General features: G+C 55.4%; 1 protein-coding gene across 8 annotated transcripts in view; it reads left to right on the plus strand.

Annotated features, from left to right (window-relative positions):
• The first annotated feature begins 1995 nt into the window (after positions 1-1995).
• Positions 1996-13712, plus strand: part of NCOR2 (nuclear receptor corepressor 2) — a 236966-nt gene continuing 225249 nt past the window's right edge. For all 8 annotated transcript variants that reach the window (XM_052654728.1, XM_052654729.1, XM_052654735.1 and 5 more), the window contains exon 1: positions 1996-2122. The gene's annotated coding sequence lies outside the window, so the exon portion shown is untranslated. The remainder of the gene's footprint in view (positions 2123-13712) is intronic.

Raw genomic sequence — 13712 nt, forward strand, 5'->3', positions numbered from 1 at the left:
AATTTACCCCCAGTACCCTCCTCCCCACCCCTGGGTGCCAAATCCCAGAACCAAATCTCATTGAAATGCAAATCCCAGAGAGTGTTCCCAGGTGACGTGTGGCTGGGGGTGGGGGTTTCCGAGTCTGCCTGGTGGGGTGGGACCCCCCTACCCCAGTTCCTCCCCTTCATCCCCTCCTTCAGGCCCCATCGGAAGGGCTAGTCCTTCCTTCTCTAGGTCTGGCTCTTGGCCTGTGGATTCTCGTGGTCTGGCTGGGTGCCTCTGGAGCTGGTGGGGCCAGGGTGGGAAGGGAGGGGACATTCATTGACCTGAGACCCCCTACTTCTGTTCCATCCCTCAGCCCCTCCACAGACACTTCCCTTTTTCCAGATTTTGTCAGTCTCAGGTGCTCCCAGCCCCACCCTCCCCAGAAAAAAAAAAAATAAGGAGCCCGCGCAGCCTGAGGGGGCCAAGAGGGGCACGTTGCTACTAGGGAGGCTGAGAACCCCTGCAGGCACGCTGGAGGCGGAGGCCCGCCCTGCCCCTGGAAACCGCATGGCCGCCTCCCCACCGCAGCCATTCCCCACTCCCCCTGGGGGTTCTCAGATGTTGGCAGATGGCAGAACTGAATCTGCTGAGACGTCGCTCCAAAAAAGGAAAGTTGAACCGAAAAAAAAAAAAAAAAATTCAAACTCTCTTACATCTTAGGGGAAAGCAGAGGAGGAGGGAGGGTCCCGGTCTGGGGCTCCCGGTGCCCTCTGCTGTTTAAAAAGATCTCCCCGGCTTTGAGAAAGCAGCCTGGGAGGGGCATGAGGAGGGGGTAAATGAGGACACACGGGTTGTCACGGCTGCCAGTGGGGTTCCTGTTGGAGCGGTGAGCGCTTGCGTGTGCGCGGGCGAGTGTCCACGTGTGTGCTCGTCCGTGACCCTGCCCGCTCGTGCCCACCACACACTTGCAGCATCGTGTATCTGCGTTTGTGTCCCTGAAAGTCCCGAACTGGGAGTTCTTGCAACACATTGCGTCCCTACCTGGGAAAGATCAGGGAACAGATAGAAATCCTCGCCCTCTAGAAACGGACATTCTAGTGCATGTGTGTGTGTGTGTGTGTGTGTGTGTGTGTGTCCGCCCGCGTGCGTGAACTCCTGCCTGTGTCGGGGTTTGTTTATCTGCGGGTGACCTTATGTCTTAGGAGTCTATGTCCCAGGCTACGCTCACGTCTGCGGGGCTGGGGTGAGGGGTGGTTGCGAATTTTCCCTCGTGCCCACCTGGGTTAGCTCTCCTTTCTGAGGCCCAGTGTGTGAAGGTCCACTGGTGAGAGTCTTGCGCTCTACTGTGTGCGAGACACCCAGAGCGAACTCCACCGCTTGTGTCCCCTCGCATCTGTGTGCGTCCCTTAAAGGTCCTGAGTGTGGCCCTCCTCGTATGCCCCCTCCCCATCCACTGGTCACTCCAGAGTTAGACTGGTAATTTAATAGCTGAAAAGCGATTATACTTCGAGTGAAGTATCTGGGGCTGGGGAAGAGGAGGGCGCACGGCCCACTGGAGGAGGAGGGGGCGGGATGGGGAGGCGCTTTCCCCCTCCTTCCTCCTTCAGGGAGCTGCTAAAAAGAAACTCGGCGTCGCGCCCAAGCGTGTGTGTGTCTGTGTGGCAGCGTGTGCACGCGCGAGTGGGTGCGCGCAGGCCCGGGGGAGGCAACGTGGGCCCTTTAAGGAGCCCGAGGGGGCCGGGCCGGGGCGCGTCTGTGCGGGCGGGGAGCCAGGAGCCGGGAGGCCGAGCCGCCGCCTCCCGGGCTCCCGCCCCGCCCCCTCCTCCCCCTCCCGCCGCCGCCGCCACCACCGCCACCACCGCCGCCGCCGCCGGGGAGCGGAGCCGCGGGCAGGCCGGGCCGCATCGGAGCCCCGTGTCCGCCCGCGCCCCGCCCGAGCCGTGCGCCCGCGCCCTGCGCCCCCGCAATGCGCGCCAAGTTGCGGCCCGGGGACCGGGGGCTAGCGCCCTAGGAGGCGGCGGCGGGAGGATCGCGCCCCGGCTGGAGGCCGGGCCTGCTGCGCGCCCCCAGCCCGATCTGCACCGCCACTTGCCTGAGCGTCCGGGCGGCCCGAGCGCTCCCCGAGCCCGGGCGCCGCCGCCGCCACCTCCGCGAGGTGAGTTGGGGCGGGGGGTCCCCGCGGAGGGCCGGGGTGAGGCGCGGGGCGCGCTTCCGGGGAAATCGGGGAAGATCGGTCGGCGCACGCGGCGGAGTTGGCGGGGCCCCTGCACTCCCGAGTTGGCGCTCTCGGGGGGTGGCCTGCTGGGGAGCGAGGCGCCCCATAGACACTGCGGCCCGCGTGCGTGGGGGTGCCGGGGAACTTAGGGGAACTCCAGCTCCCCTGCGAGGGGACGGGAAGGAGGGAAGAGGCGTGGGGGGAGGGCGGGCGGGGGGGTGTCCTGGAACTGCGCAGGACAGCCCCCCACCGTGTGCCACAGCCCTGGGGGCATGGCCGCCATGCGCCTCCGTCCTCTCCAAGCAGCCCTGGACTTGGGGGTGACACTGCGCCTTATTTTCCAGTGGGCAGTGCGGCTCGGGGGTGCCCCTGGAGATGGCACCCTCGGCTTCCCGGCCTGGCTGCTCTGGAAGGCGCCTGGGAGGGGTTCCCACCAGGGGGGGCGGGGGGCTGCTGGCGTGGTCGCTCCTGGGCGAGGGGTCGGAGGGCTCTGGGTCGGGGTCCCCGAGGAGAGGCGCCCCTTGCTCCCCCCTTCCCCGTGGGCTGGTGTTCCTGGTGTCTGGGCCTGCCTCCCGCGGCTGGTGACGCCTCATGGGGCCGCCTCCTGGTCCCTCCCCCGGGCTGTGCGGATACTTGGGATGCCACTAGTTTGGGAAGTTGGAATTCAGAACTGATCCCACTTGGGTTGGACCCGGAGGCCCCCGGTCCTAGTGCTGGGGGAGCACCCCCGGAGACTTGGCGGGGAGTGGGGGGAGACCTGTGGGGCGCTCCTTCCCCACCCCGGACGCTTGCAGGAAAAAGCCCGAGGGAGTGAGAGAGGTCTAGGCGGGCGGGCGGGCGGGCGAGACACGCTGTACCTGTGAGCTGCTGTCGCCCCGGCCCAATTAGCGTGGGGCGCCCGGCGTTATTTTTACATTGTAGGTTTATTTTTTTGGAAGCGAGGGCCCTCCAGCCGCCTGTCGCGCGCTCCGGCTCTCTGAGGGTCTGGTGCAGGCAGCGGAGGCGGATCTGTGCTGTCGGCTCAGCCTCCTTGCTTCCTCCCCCTCCTCCTCCCCCCCTGTTGGTGAGAACTGGTTTTATTATGATTTTTTTTTTTTCCCTTTTGCAGATTTGGAGGAAGGATGTGTGAGGGAGGCAGGGAGGAGGGATGGGGAGAGGAGCCCTGCGGGCTGGCTGGATGAGGGAGTTCTGGGCTTGTTGGGGATTGTGTTATCCGTGGCCTTGACTTTGCCCTTTTTAAACCAGATCTGGGTCCCCGCGGTTGCTTTGATAGAAGGGGTTCTCCGGGCCTGCAGTGAGCTCGGAGGACGTCCCTGGGCATTGTTATGTACCTCGTGGTGGGTGGTCTTTTTTTTTTGGATTGAGGTGTAGGGGAAAAGCCCTCTGAGAAAGTAAGAGACCTTGAACCCGGGGAGCTGAACTACTCACTGCCGGCTCGTGCAACGTATTGCCTTTGGTGGGAATCACACTTTTGCCACTACTGGCAGTGTGACTCTGGACAAATTACTCAACCTCCCTGTGCCTCAGGCTTCTCATCTGCAAAGTGGGATGATAACAATAATACCGAGTTTAGAGGGTTGTTATGAGAACCAAGGGTGGGAATACGTAGAAGGTGCTTGTATATGTATCACCAGTTACTGTTATTATTATTATTCCTGAGTTCTAAAACTTGGTCTTTATTCCAATGGCCTGGAAATTTGATGAGAAGGGGCGGCCATGCATTTTGCCAGAAGATGTGGTGAAGGGAGGGGGCCTTCTTTGCAACCCCTTGACTTTTCCCCGTGAGGACAGAGAAGGGCAGGTGGTGCCTTCAGCCCACTGAACAGATGCGCAGACTGGGTCCGGCTGTGGGATTCGCGCTGGGGCCGGACGCCGGCGGTGAGCTGGGAATCGGAGGCGGCGGTGGCGGCGGCTGCCAGGGCGTCCCGGGCGCTGTCTGGCTTCCTCGCGCCGGCTGCCTTGTCTTTGCTTGGAAATTTACCACCGCCGCCGCCGGGTGCCCGGGGAGTCTGCGGTGCCCAGACGTGGGGGCGGGTACCCAGCGGGCCCCAGCCCCTGCCTCTTCCCGCCGAGCTATTTACGCTTGCTCTGGGATCAATACTATTGATAAAGCCATGTAAATGGTAATGTGGCTGTCAGGCCCCGGTGAGGGATGGAGACCCCCTCGTGGGGCAGCGCGCACTCTCCCTCCTTCCCTCAGCGAGGGTTTGGCTACGTGGGAAGGATTTATTTGGCATAATCCGTTCTTTTTCCCCCCAATTAATAATACTCATACCACCTCCTAAAGATTTCTGAGGGCTCTGCAAACACGAATTTAGCTGCATGAAAGGCCGGAGCTGGGAAGGCTTGATTGTTCTCCGGGCATGGGGGTTGGGGGGATTGGCCAGGCTCACACTGGCCCGCTGGCTGGCGTTGGAAAGAGGCCCCAGGAGTCCTGGCCCCCAGCATCTCGCCATTCAGGCTGGATGGAGGCTGCCTGGCCTCGATCCTCTCTGACTAGAGGTGATGGCGGGGTACCTTGTGCTGTGCTCCCAACCCGGCAGTGGGTGGAAAAGTTGGTTCACTCTGAGATTTTTTTTTTTTTTTGCAGGGCGGAGGGGTAGGGGGAAGTGCTGCTAGGCATAACGCAGCTGGAGGGGTCTCCCTTCTGTAAGAAGCAGAGATGCTCCAGCAAGAGACCTGGAGCTCTCACCCCATCCTCCCAGCAGCTCTCTGAACCGTAAATCCCCCACATCAAATGCTGCCTCTGACAATAGGGGGCTGAGAGCTTTTATTTGTGTGTGTTTTTCCCTCCTCCTCTATTTCCTCTTCATCTCTCTAATGCCAACAGCAGGCTCCCTAGGTGATACCTTCAAGACCAGACTCCCTGCCAGGGAACCAGCTTGGAGGAACTGGTCATTCCTGCCCTGGGCGCCCAGGGAAGGGGGCCAGGAGGGGATGGGAGCCTGGGTTGCCTGCTTGGGGAGGGCCAGGCTGCCCAGGGTCGTGCCAGGGGAGTCTTCTTAAAAGGCTTGTTCCATGAGTGGGTATGCAGAGTCCTCCAAGGAAGTGATGCTTAGGAAAGATAATCTGGCATTTTTTGAGGATCCTTGGAGGTGGGGAAGGGATTTTACAACCTGTCAAGTGAAGTTTTGGTTTAGGAGCTGAAAAATACTAAATATGATGCAATAATCCAATAACAGCCAACATATATAAAGTGCTTACTATGTGCCAGGTCCACCTTCATCAAGAATCTGTGTACTATTCGTTATTGCGCTGTGAGGTCAGGGCTCATATCATCCCATTTTATGGATGGCGAAATGAAGCCCAGAGAGGTTAGGTGACTTGCCCAAGGTCACACAGTTTGGATGTGGAGCTAAGAGTTAAGACCTGGGATTACTCGTGGTCGCCTTGGTGCAGCAAGAATGAACATACTGCAGACCTGCTCAGTGGAGCTGCAGACAGAAGACAGGAAGAAAGAAATTACGTTTCTTATTTGAGCAGCACCTATAGATCTTTGCCCTGCGGGGCTGGAGACTGAGAACTTGTTCTCCCCAGGATTCGGGGAGGGAGGACAGTGCCAGGAGCAGGTCTGAAGTTCCTTTGAAGTCTCATTTCATCTTAAACATTCATGCAGATTTGGCATTCGCTCTGGCGACAGGGCTGTGTTTATTTTGAAATGAAAACATGGTTTTGAATTATTTAGCATGGCGTATTATGGGACTCCAGAAAACTGCATCAGATGAGCTCCTGCTCGCTGGTGGGCAGCCCTGGGATTCTCTGTAGCTGGAGACCTTGGGAAGTCCTGCAGCGGATGACAGCTTTTTCCGGTTTTACAGATGAGGGTGCAGGTCAGAGGTGCCAGGCCAGCCCCAAGGTCACATGGTGGTGCTCCTTTCTTATGATGATCAAAATCATCATCACTGTCTTTCTTTTAGTCTAAAGTGAGGCTTTTCTGCCTGGGCACTTCCCCACCACCACGCCCAGGGAGAGGGAACTTGGGAACTTTTGGTTCATAGATCCATAAAGAATCATCCTAAACCAACAGCAGAGGACTGTCTGGGAGTGTTTTGTCTGAGATTCGCACCACTGATCATTGCAAAGTTCCAGTGAGTTGCCGCCCTGGCTTAGCCATGTGCAAGCAGAGTGCCCTGGGACTGATCCCTGCCCCCTGGAGAGGCAGGGTGCCATGGTGTGTACAATGGGCACATTACCCACTAGGGCCATGGGGTAAGGGGAGAGGATAAAAGGGCAGAAAGCTAGAGCTTTGGGTTTAATGTTCAGCTCTGCAGTTTCAAGTTGTGTGATTCTGGATGGGTTATTTAACTTCTCTGGGCCTCGGTTTGCTCATCTCTAAAATAGGGATGATGATCATTCTACTTCTGGTTTTATTGTTATGAGGACTCTATGGATGTCATAATATATCACAGGAGTTGTTGTTATTTTGCCCCGCCCCGCTGTTTCCACCGTTGGAGAGGGGAGGCTTCCCCCTGTAGAATTTTTGTTCAACCTAGGTCCTCGCTGACGGGCTGGTTGGATGCAAGCTATTCTTTCTAAAAGGCTGCTGGGAAGGATCTTATGGAATAATCTCTTCACCTGAACCCGGCGCCTGGGCTTGTTGCTCTCTGGAGGCAGCAGGCTCCTCTCCTGTCCGACTGGTTGGTGATTCCCAGATCTGCCCAGGAGACCTGGGCTCTTGAAGGCCAAGGTTTTCTGTTCTGCTTTTAATTCCCTAGTGTCTGCTGGGAACTGAAGTTGGAAGACTCAGGCAGCCTGGAAAGTGGGGGGAAGACTGATGGGGAGGACACAGGGAGCCTCCTGGGGGAGGGCTGAGCTTCCCCTTACCCCTGGGGCTGGGGGGTGGTTCTCGAAAGGGCTCCTTTGAATCAGACCTGGCTCAAATCCTGCTCCCCTCCATTAAAAGCCTTTCGGCCTCAGTTTTCTTATCCTTAAATGGGGGAGTGGGGTGTGCAAAATAACACCCCTGGGAAGACCATCTAGGGCTGCATTGTTCTGGCACTCCTGGTAATGGTGGGGAGCATTCTGGACCTTTGCTGTCCCCTAACCACGAGGTGGGCTTCCCTGGTGGCCCAGACGGTAAAGAATCCGCCTGCAATGCAGGAGACCCGGGTTTGATCCCTGGGTTGAGAAGATCCCCTGGAGAAGGGAATGGCACCCCACTCCAATATTCTTGCCTGGAGAATCCCATGAAGAGAGGAGTCTGCTGGGCTACAGCCCATGGGGTCACCAAGATGGAACGCAACTGAACGACTAAGTGCACGCATATACATGTGCAACCACTAGGTATGTGTGGCTTTTGAGCGCTTGAAATGTGGCTAGTGCCGACTGAACTGGTAATTTTATTTCATGTTAATTAACTTACATTTAAAAAGCCACATGTGGCTGTGTCTGACGGCTGCCCTGATCAGAAGGCCTGAGACTGGATGATGAAACAAGATTCAGCATATGGGAGCAGGGCCTGACTCTCAGCAGCTGATTTTTTCCCTTCTTTCGTGTGTTTTTTCTCTGCCTGGAGCCACCGGAGCCTTGTCATCTGGGAGGGGCACTCTGCATTCTGTGATCCTGTTTCCCAACAAAGCCTGAGGCTCTCCCGGGTGCTGGCCTGGACTCCACAGCCCTCCGTCCACTCTCCCTTGCCCACCTCCCTCACGTCCCCACCCCCTCCTGCCCTACCAGCCTCTGTGGCAGCTCTGTCCAGGAGACCTTTCTGTGATGGTGCGATTGTTCCAGACCTGCCCTTAACCGCTCTCCACAGGTGGCACTGAGCACCTCCAGGGAGGCTAATGCAACCCAGGATCGGACTGTTATTTGCTACTTGATTTTAATAACATTTAAAATGTGATTTTCCCCATGGCTCAGCAGTAAAGAATCTGCCTGCCAATTCAGGAGATGCGGGTTTGATCCCTGGGTTGGGAAGATACCCTGGAGAAGGAAATGGCAATCCACTCCAGTATTCTTGACTGAAAAATCCCATAGACAGAGTGGCCTGGTGGGCTACAGTCCGGAGGGTCTGTAGAGTCAGACATGACTGAACGACTGAGCATGCACACACAAAATATGACTAGTGGGCTTTGTTCCTCATAGGCAGCTCTGACAGTAGAGCCTTGCCTTCTCTGTTTTTATTTTTGTCTTGTGGCTCGTGGGATCTTAGTTCTCCAACCAGGGATCGAACCCGGGCCCCTTGCGGTGGAAGCACAGAATTTTAACCACTGGACCGCCAAAGAAGTTCCCCTTCTTTCTTGACTCAGGGCCAAATGCCAGAATTCAGACTACTGGCTGGATGTTATCACCCTTTCTGGTCCTGCCAGGCCACCATCCCTGAGCCTGGGGAGCTGGCTCAAGTGTCCCCTACGTCCTCCCGTAACTGTCCTTTCTGCAGCAGGGGAGGTAGCCCCAGGTCTGTGCAAAGTGTGGGCAGCTCCCACTGGGGGCTGAGTTGAGGTTCAGGCTCAGAAGAATCTCAGGTTTGTAGAGATGATGGCCCAACTCCTGCCTTGACTGTGTCCACACCTGCAGATACGTTGAGCAGGCCTGCCTCCCACAGGGGCTGTCGTGGTCTGTACTTTTTTCCTGCTATGAATTAACACATTATGGATGTCTTTCCATGTTGATAACAACTAGATTAACTTTGGGAGAGGAGACAGCATTGCTCTTTATTTGTCATTTGAAAAATACAGAAAACCCCCAAAATGATACACTCCTAGGGCTTCCCTGGTGGCTAAAGCGGTAAAGAATTCGCCTGCCAATGCAGGAGACACAGGCTTGATCCCTGGGTCGGGAACATCCTCTGCAGAAGGTCATGGCAACCCACTGCAGTATTCTTGCCTGGAGAATCCCATGGACCGAGGAGCCTGGTGGGCTACAGTCTATGGGGTCGCAAAAGAGTCAGACACGACTTAGTGACTAAGCGACAGCGTACTCCAACCCTGCCACTTGCTTTGGGCTTTATAAAAACTTATTTTAATAAAAGAAAAAGCATGGGCCTGTTAAAAAAGAGTAAAACAGAACCCAGGAGGTGTCGAGGGAAGTCTCCTTCCTGTTCTTGGCCTTCTGTTTGTGTCCCCCGAGGCAGATCCACACGGGTACGGTTTCCTCCCAGAGATACTCCGGCCATATGTCCGCCTCACAGGGACAGAGATGTGTGTGTTCCCTTTAAAAACAAGCACACACATGGTATCACACCATATTTATGTCGTACTTTCCTCCTTTAAATTATAATACATCTTGATTTATTCTGAAATATATAGAGAGCCGGGGTTCACAAACTACAGCCTGTGGGCCAAATCCAGCCCACCTCCTGTTTTTATATGCCCAAGCTGAGAATGGTTTTTACAGTTTTTTGATGGTTGGAAAAAAAAAAAAAGAATATTTTGTGACATGTGAAAGTAAGTGAAATTCAAATTTCAGCATCCGCTGTCAAGTTTTATCGGAATGCAGCTATTCCTGGTGGCTCAGGTGGAAAAGAATCTGCCTACAATGTGGGAGGCCAGAGTTCGATCCCTGGGTAGGGAAGATTCTCCTGGAGTAGGGAATGGATACCGACTTCAGTATCTTGCCTGGAGAATCCCATAGATAGAGGAGCCTGGCAGGCTACAGTCTATGGGGTTGCAAAGAGTTGGACATGAGTGAGCGACTAACGCACGCTCATTCATTCGTGTATAGTCTGTGGTTGTTTTCAGGATCAGTCAGCTCAGTTCAGTTGCTCAGTCGTGTCCGACTCTTTGCGACCCCATGAATCGCAGCACGCCAGGCCTCCCTGTCCATCACCAACTCCCGGAGTTCACCCAAACCCAGGTCCATCGAGTCGGTGATGCCATCCAGCCATCTCATCCTCTGTCGTCCCCTTCTCCTCCTGCCCGCAATCCCTCTCAGCATCAGAGTCTTTTCCAATGAGTCAACTCTTCACATGAGGTGGACAAAGTACTGGAGTTTCAGCTTTAGCATCATTCCTTCCAGAGAACACCCGGGACTGATCTCCTTTAGAATGGACTGGTTGGATCTCTTTGCAGTCCAAGGGACTCTTCAAAAGCATCAAATTCTTCGTTTTCAGGGTACAGCTGCAAAATTGAGGAGTTATGATGGAGGCCGGAAGGCTGACAAAAGGTGGAATATTGGTCCTATTCCCCTTTGCATTTGCTGACCCCTGATAGAGAGCTGCCATGTTCTTTTTAACTTCAGCATAATCTTTCAGGGTCATGTCAGAGGAATTGAGGCCCTTAAGAGGGTTGTGAGTTTAAGGGTCACACCAAGTGGGCCCTAAAACCTCTTGTTCTAGAGACTTCTCTGGTGGTCCAGTGGTTAAGAATCCTGCCTTAGAATGCTGGGGATGTGGGTTCGATCCCTGGTCAGGGAACTAAGATCCTGCATGCCGTGGCGCAACTAAGCCCGCATGCCGCAACTACTGAGCCCGCGCCACAGCTAGAGAATCCGTGCACTGCAACAAAAGATCCCATGTGTTGCAACAAAAACCTGACACAGCCAAATAAATATTAAAACAAAACAAAAACAACAAACAACCCTTATTCTTGCCTGGCTCGCTGTTCTTGCTGAGTTATGCTGATGCTATTGTAGAATGCAATAGGAAAATGGGGATGGTTAAGGCAGCTGACCTTTGGCACGGATTTTTGGGTTCTTAGATGATGTTTGAGGCTATAATCTCTTCTTTCCAGGGCTGAAGAACTGCTATAACACCTGGTGCTACACAGTTTTCACACTTTTTGCAAAGTCACTTAGAACCCATCTTGTTTCCCTCTTTGCTTTGGCCTCTAGGAAGCTCAGAGCCAAATTTTGCTGCCTGCCTTCAGCAGTCTAATCTGGTTTGTGTTTTGGACTTCATCCTGATTTCAGATTGGTTCATCCCTGATTTTTCTTCTTGGGCTTGCTCTCTGAATTTTATCTTATCATATGCATTCCTAAAAGTTGTCTCAGTTCTTGAAGGGTGAGCTGGAACAGACAGGAGCAAAGAAAAGGGAAAACACTTGTAAGATGTTTCCATGTTTGTTCCTCCTGAGTGCCTGTGGGGGTGGGTGTGGGGTGGGTAGGGTGATTTCCTAATGGATAAGGGGAAGCCAAGGCCTGGCCCCATGGAGTGTCTTAACAAAGGTCATACCCTGGGCAAGAACCTGGGTCATTGGGTGTCCATCTTGGGTTGGGGCTTTGGCTTCCCAGGTGACTCTAGTGATAAAGAATTAGCCTGTCAATGCTAGAGACACAGGAAAGCTGGGTTCGATCCTTGGGTCTGGAAGATCCCTTGGTAGAGGGTATGGCAACCCACTCCAGTGTTCTTGTCTGGAGAATCCCGTAGACAGAGGAGCCTGGTGGGCTATGGTCCATAGGGTTGCACAGAATCAGACACGACTGAAGCAACTTAGCACACACTTACGCCTTGGGTTGGACTCAGGAAGATGACAGTCAGTAACCTGAAAGGTGAAATATCCCTATCGGAGGCCCTGGGGCCCTTGTGAACCACTTGGCCTGAAGGAAGGCCCTGGAATCGGATAGGTGACACTTAGCACTCCCCGATGGAGTGTCACTTCCGTCTGTTCTGTAGCCAGGGCCCAGGGATTTTGAAATTGTTGCCGTGGCAATGCTGAGGGTGTGTCGACACTTAGGGGCCTCTGGGCTCTTGTTCCAACCTTGGCGCTCTGCTGATGCTTTTGGATATTTCTGCTTCCTTCTGTTGACCCTGGGATATTTCTCTGAGCTGGAAAGGAAGTGGGGGGAAAAAAGTAAGCCACAGGTAGAATCAGATGAGATCACAGCCAGCTGCCCACCGGAGTACACGTGTGGGTATATTTCCCAGGGCTGACTCTCTGCCTCCTGTCTCCTGGGCTTGGCTTAATTTTCTGTGACTTTGTGTTTGGGTTTTAGGGCTTGTGAACAGGAGCTCAAATGAGCCACGGGGCAGAGTCCAGTGTCTGGCTATGCTTTGCAACCTAGGACAAGTAACAGAGCCTCTGTATGAAGTGCCTTAGTTTACTCACCAGGGAAAATGGGGTGATGAATGCTCACGACCTCAGAGGGTGTGGTGAGGCACAGGGAGCTAAGGGGCCATTGGAGGCTTGAGTTGGTCCAGCAGGCCCTATCCTTGCCCCTCACTTTCCTGTCTGCAGCTCATAAACCCATGGAGCCCACCCTGGGGCCAGGCAGGCTGATCCAGCAGGCTCCTTTACATTGCTCACAGATGTCCTAAAGGGGCTTCAGAACTACTCTGTCCCAAAATGGATCTCCCGTCCCCCTCTGCCCCCAGACTCCCAGCCTGAGCTTGCTCCCAGAGTGGGGGGCCAAGCCAGAGACCTGGGGGTCACCCTCTCACCCGCCCAGTGCCTGCAGAAGCCTCCATTTGTCCTGCCCCCACAGTCTGTCCTGTGTAAGCAGCTGCGGGGTGGGGACACTGGGGCAGTGCCCTGACCTTACTCAGAGCCCCATGAGCCTGCAGGGCTTCCCAGCACGGCTTGCCTGAAATCCAGGCCCTTCTCACTGCCTTGGAGGCCTGTCTCCCCAGCTGCCCGCTGACCTCTGACCTCCCCTTGGCTGGCCACCCCTGCAATTAACTGTGTGCTATGTTGGAGTGGTGGGGCACTTCTAGCCAGGCAGGTCTGGAGGGATGAGTGGCAGGGGAGTGAATTTTTCTTGTGGCCTGGGGGTTCCTCTCTGGGAGATGCTGGCAGTCAGAAGTCCCTGAGGCCAGGCCCAAAGGTGCACATGGCGGGGACCGCATGAGGAGAGGGGTGCCTCGAGGGCCCCTGCTTGTCCTCATGCTGAACTCTGGTGCCTGCCACAGACCCTCTGGGAGCATCGCCCAGCGCTGCAGTGCTGTCTCCGTGGCCATGGCAACCGCCTGGCACCGGGGCCCTGCTCATTAGGCTAACGAGGCAAGCCTGCCAGGCCGAGGTGGGGGGCCGGGGACGTGCTGCCCCGGGGCCTGGTGGGGCTTGTCTGCCAGGCCACCGGGCCAGGAGTGGAGCAGGCCCTGGAAGATGCTGCGGAGCCCAGTGGGATCAGGGGTCCTCCAGGGTTCTGGGGGCTCAGGCTTGGTTGGCAGGGTGGTGTTCTGGTGGGAATTATGTGTGGTGGTAACTCTTGTGACCAGTTAAACCAGGAGAGGATGAAATTGCGGGGAGAGATTGAGAGGCACCCACTTTTCCCCGCTGCATATACTCACCAATGTGGTCTCCCATCCTCGTGTTTTATTTTATGGTTTATCTTTTGGCCATGCCTTGAGGCATTTGGGATCTTAGTTCTCTGACCGAGGATTGAACCCATGTCTCCTGAATTGGAAGCGTAGCATCTTAACCACTGGATCACCAGGGAAGTCCCCCTCTTGAGTATTTGTAACCATTTTCACTTTGGCCCACCTCTGCTGCCTACTCCATCTAAGCCACTGTACTGGGTGGAAGAGGGTTCCCTACCAGCACACCCCTCCACGCCCCCACCCCTGACCCTGGCCCACCACCAAATTCATGTGCTTCCCTGAACCTCAGAGGGAGGCCTTATTTTGAAATAGGGTCATTGCAGAGGTAATTAGTTA

Source organism: Budorcas taxicolor, chromosome 17, assembly GCF_023091745.1.
Source record: "Budorcas taxicolor isolate Tak-1 chromosome 17, Takin1.1, whole genome shotgun sequence".
Taxonomy (NCBI): domain Eukaryota; kingdom Metazoa; phylum Chordata; class Mammalia; order Artiodactyla; family Bovidae; genus Budorcas; species Budorcas taxicolor.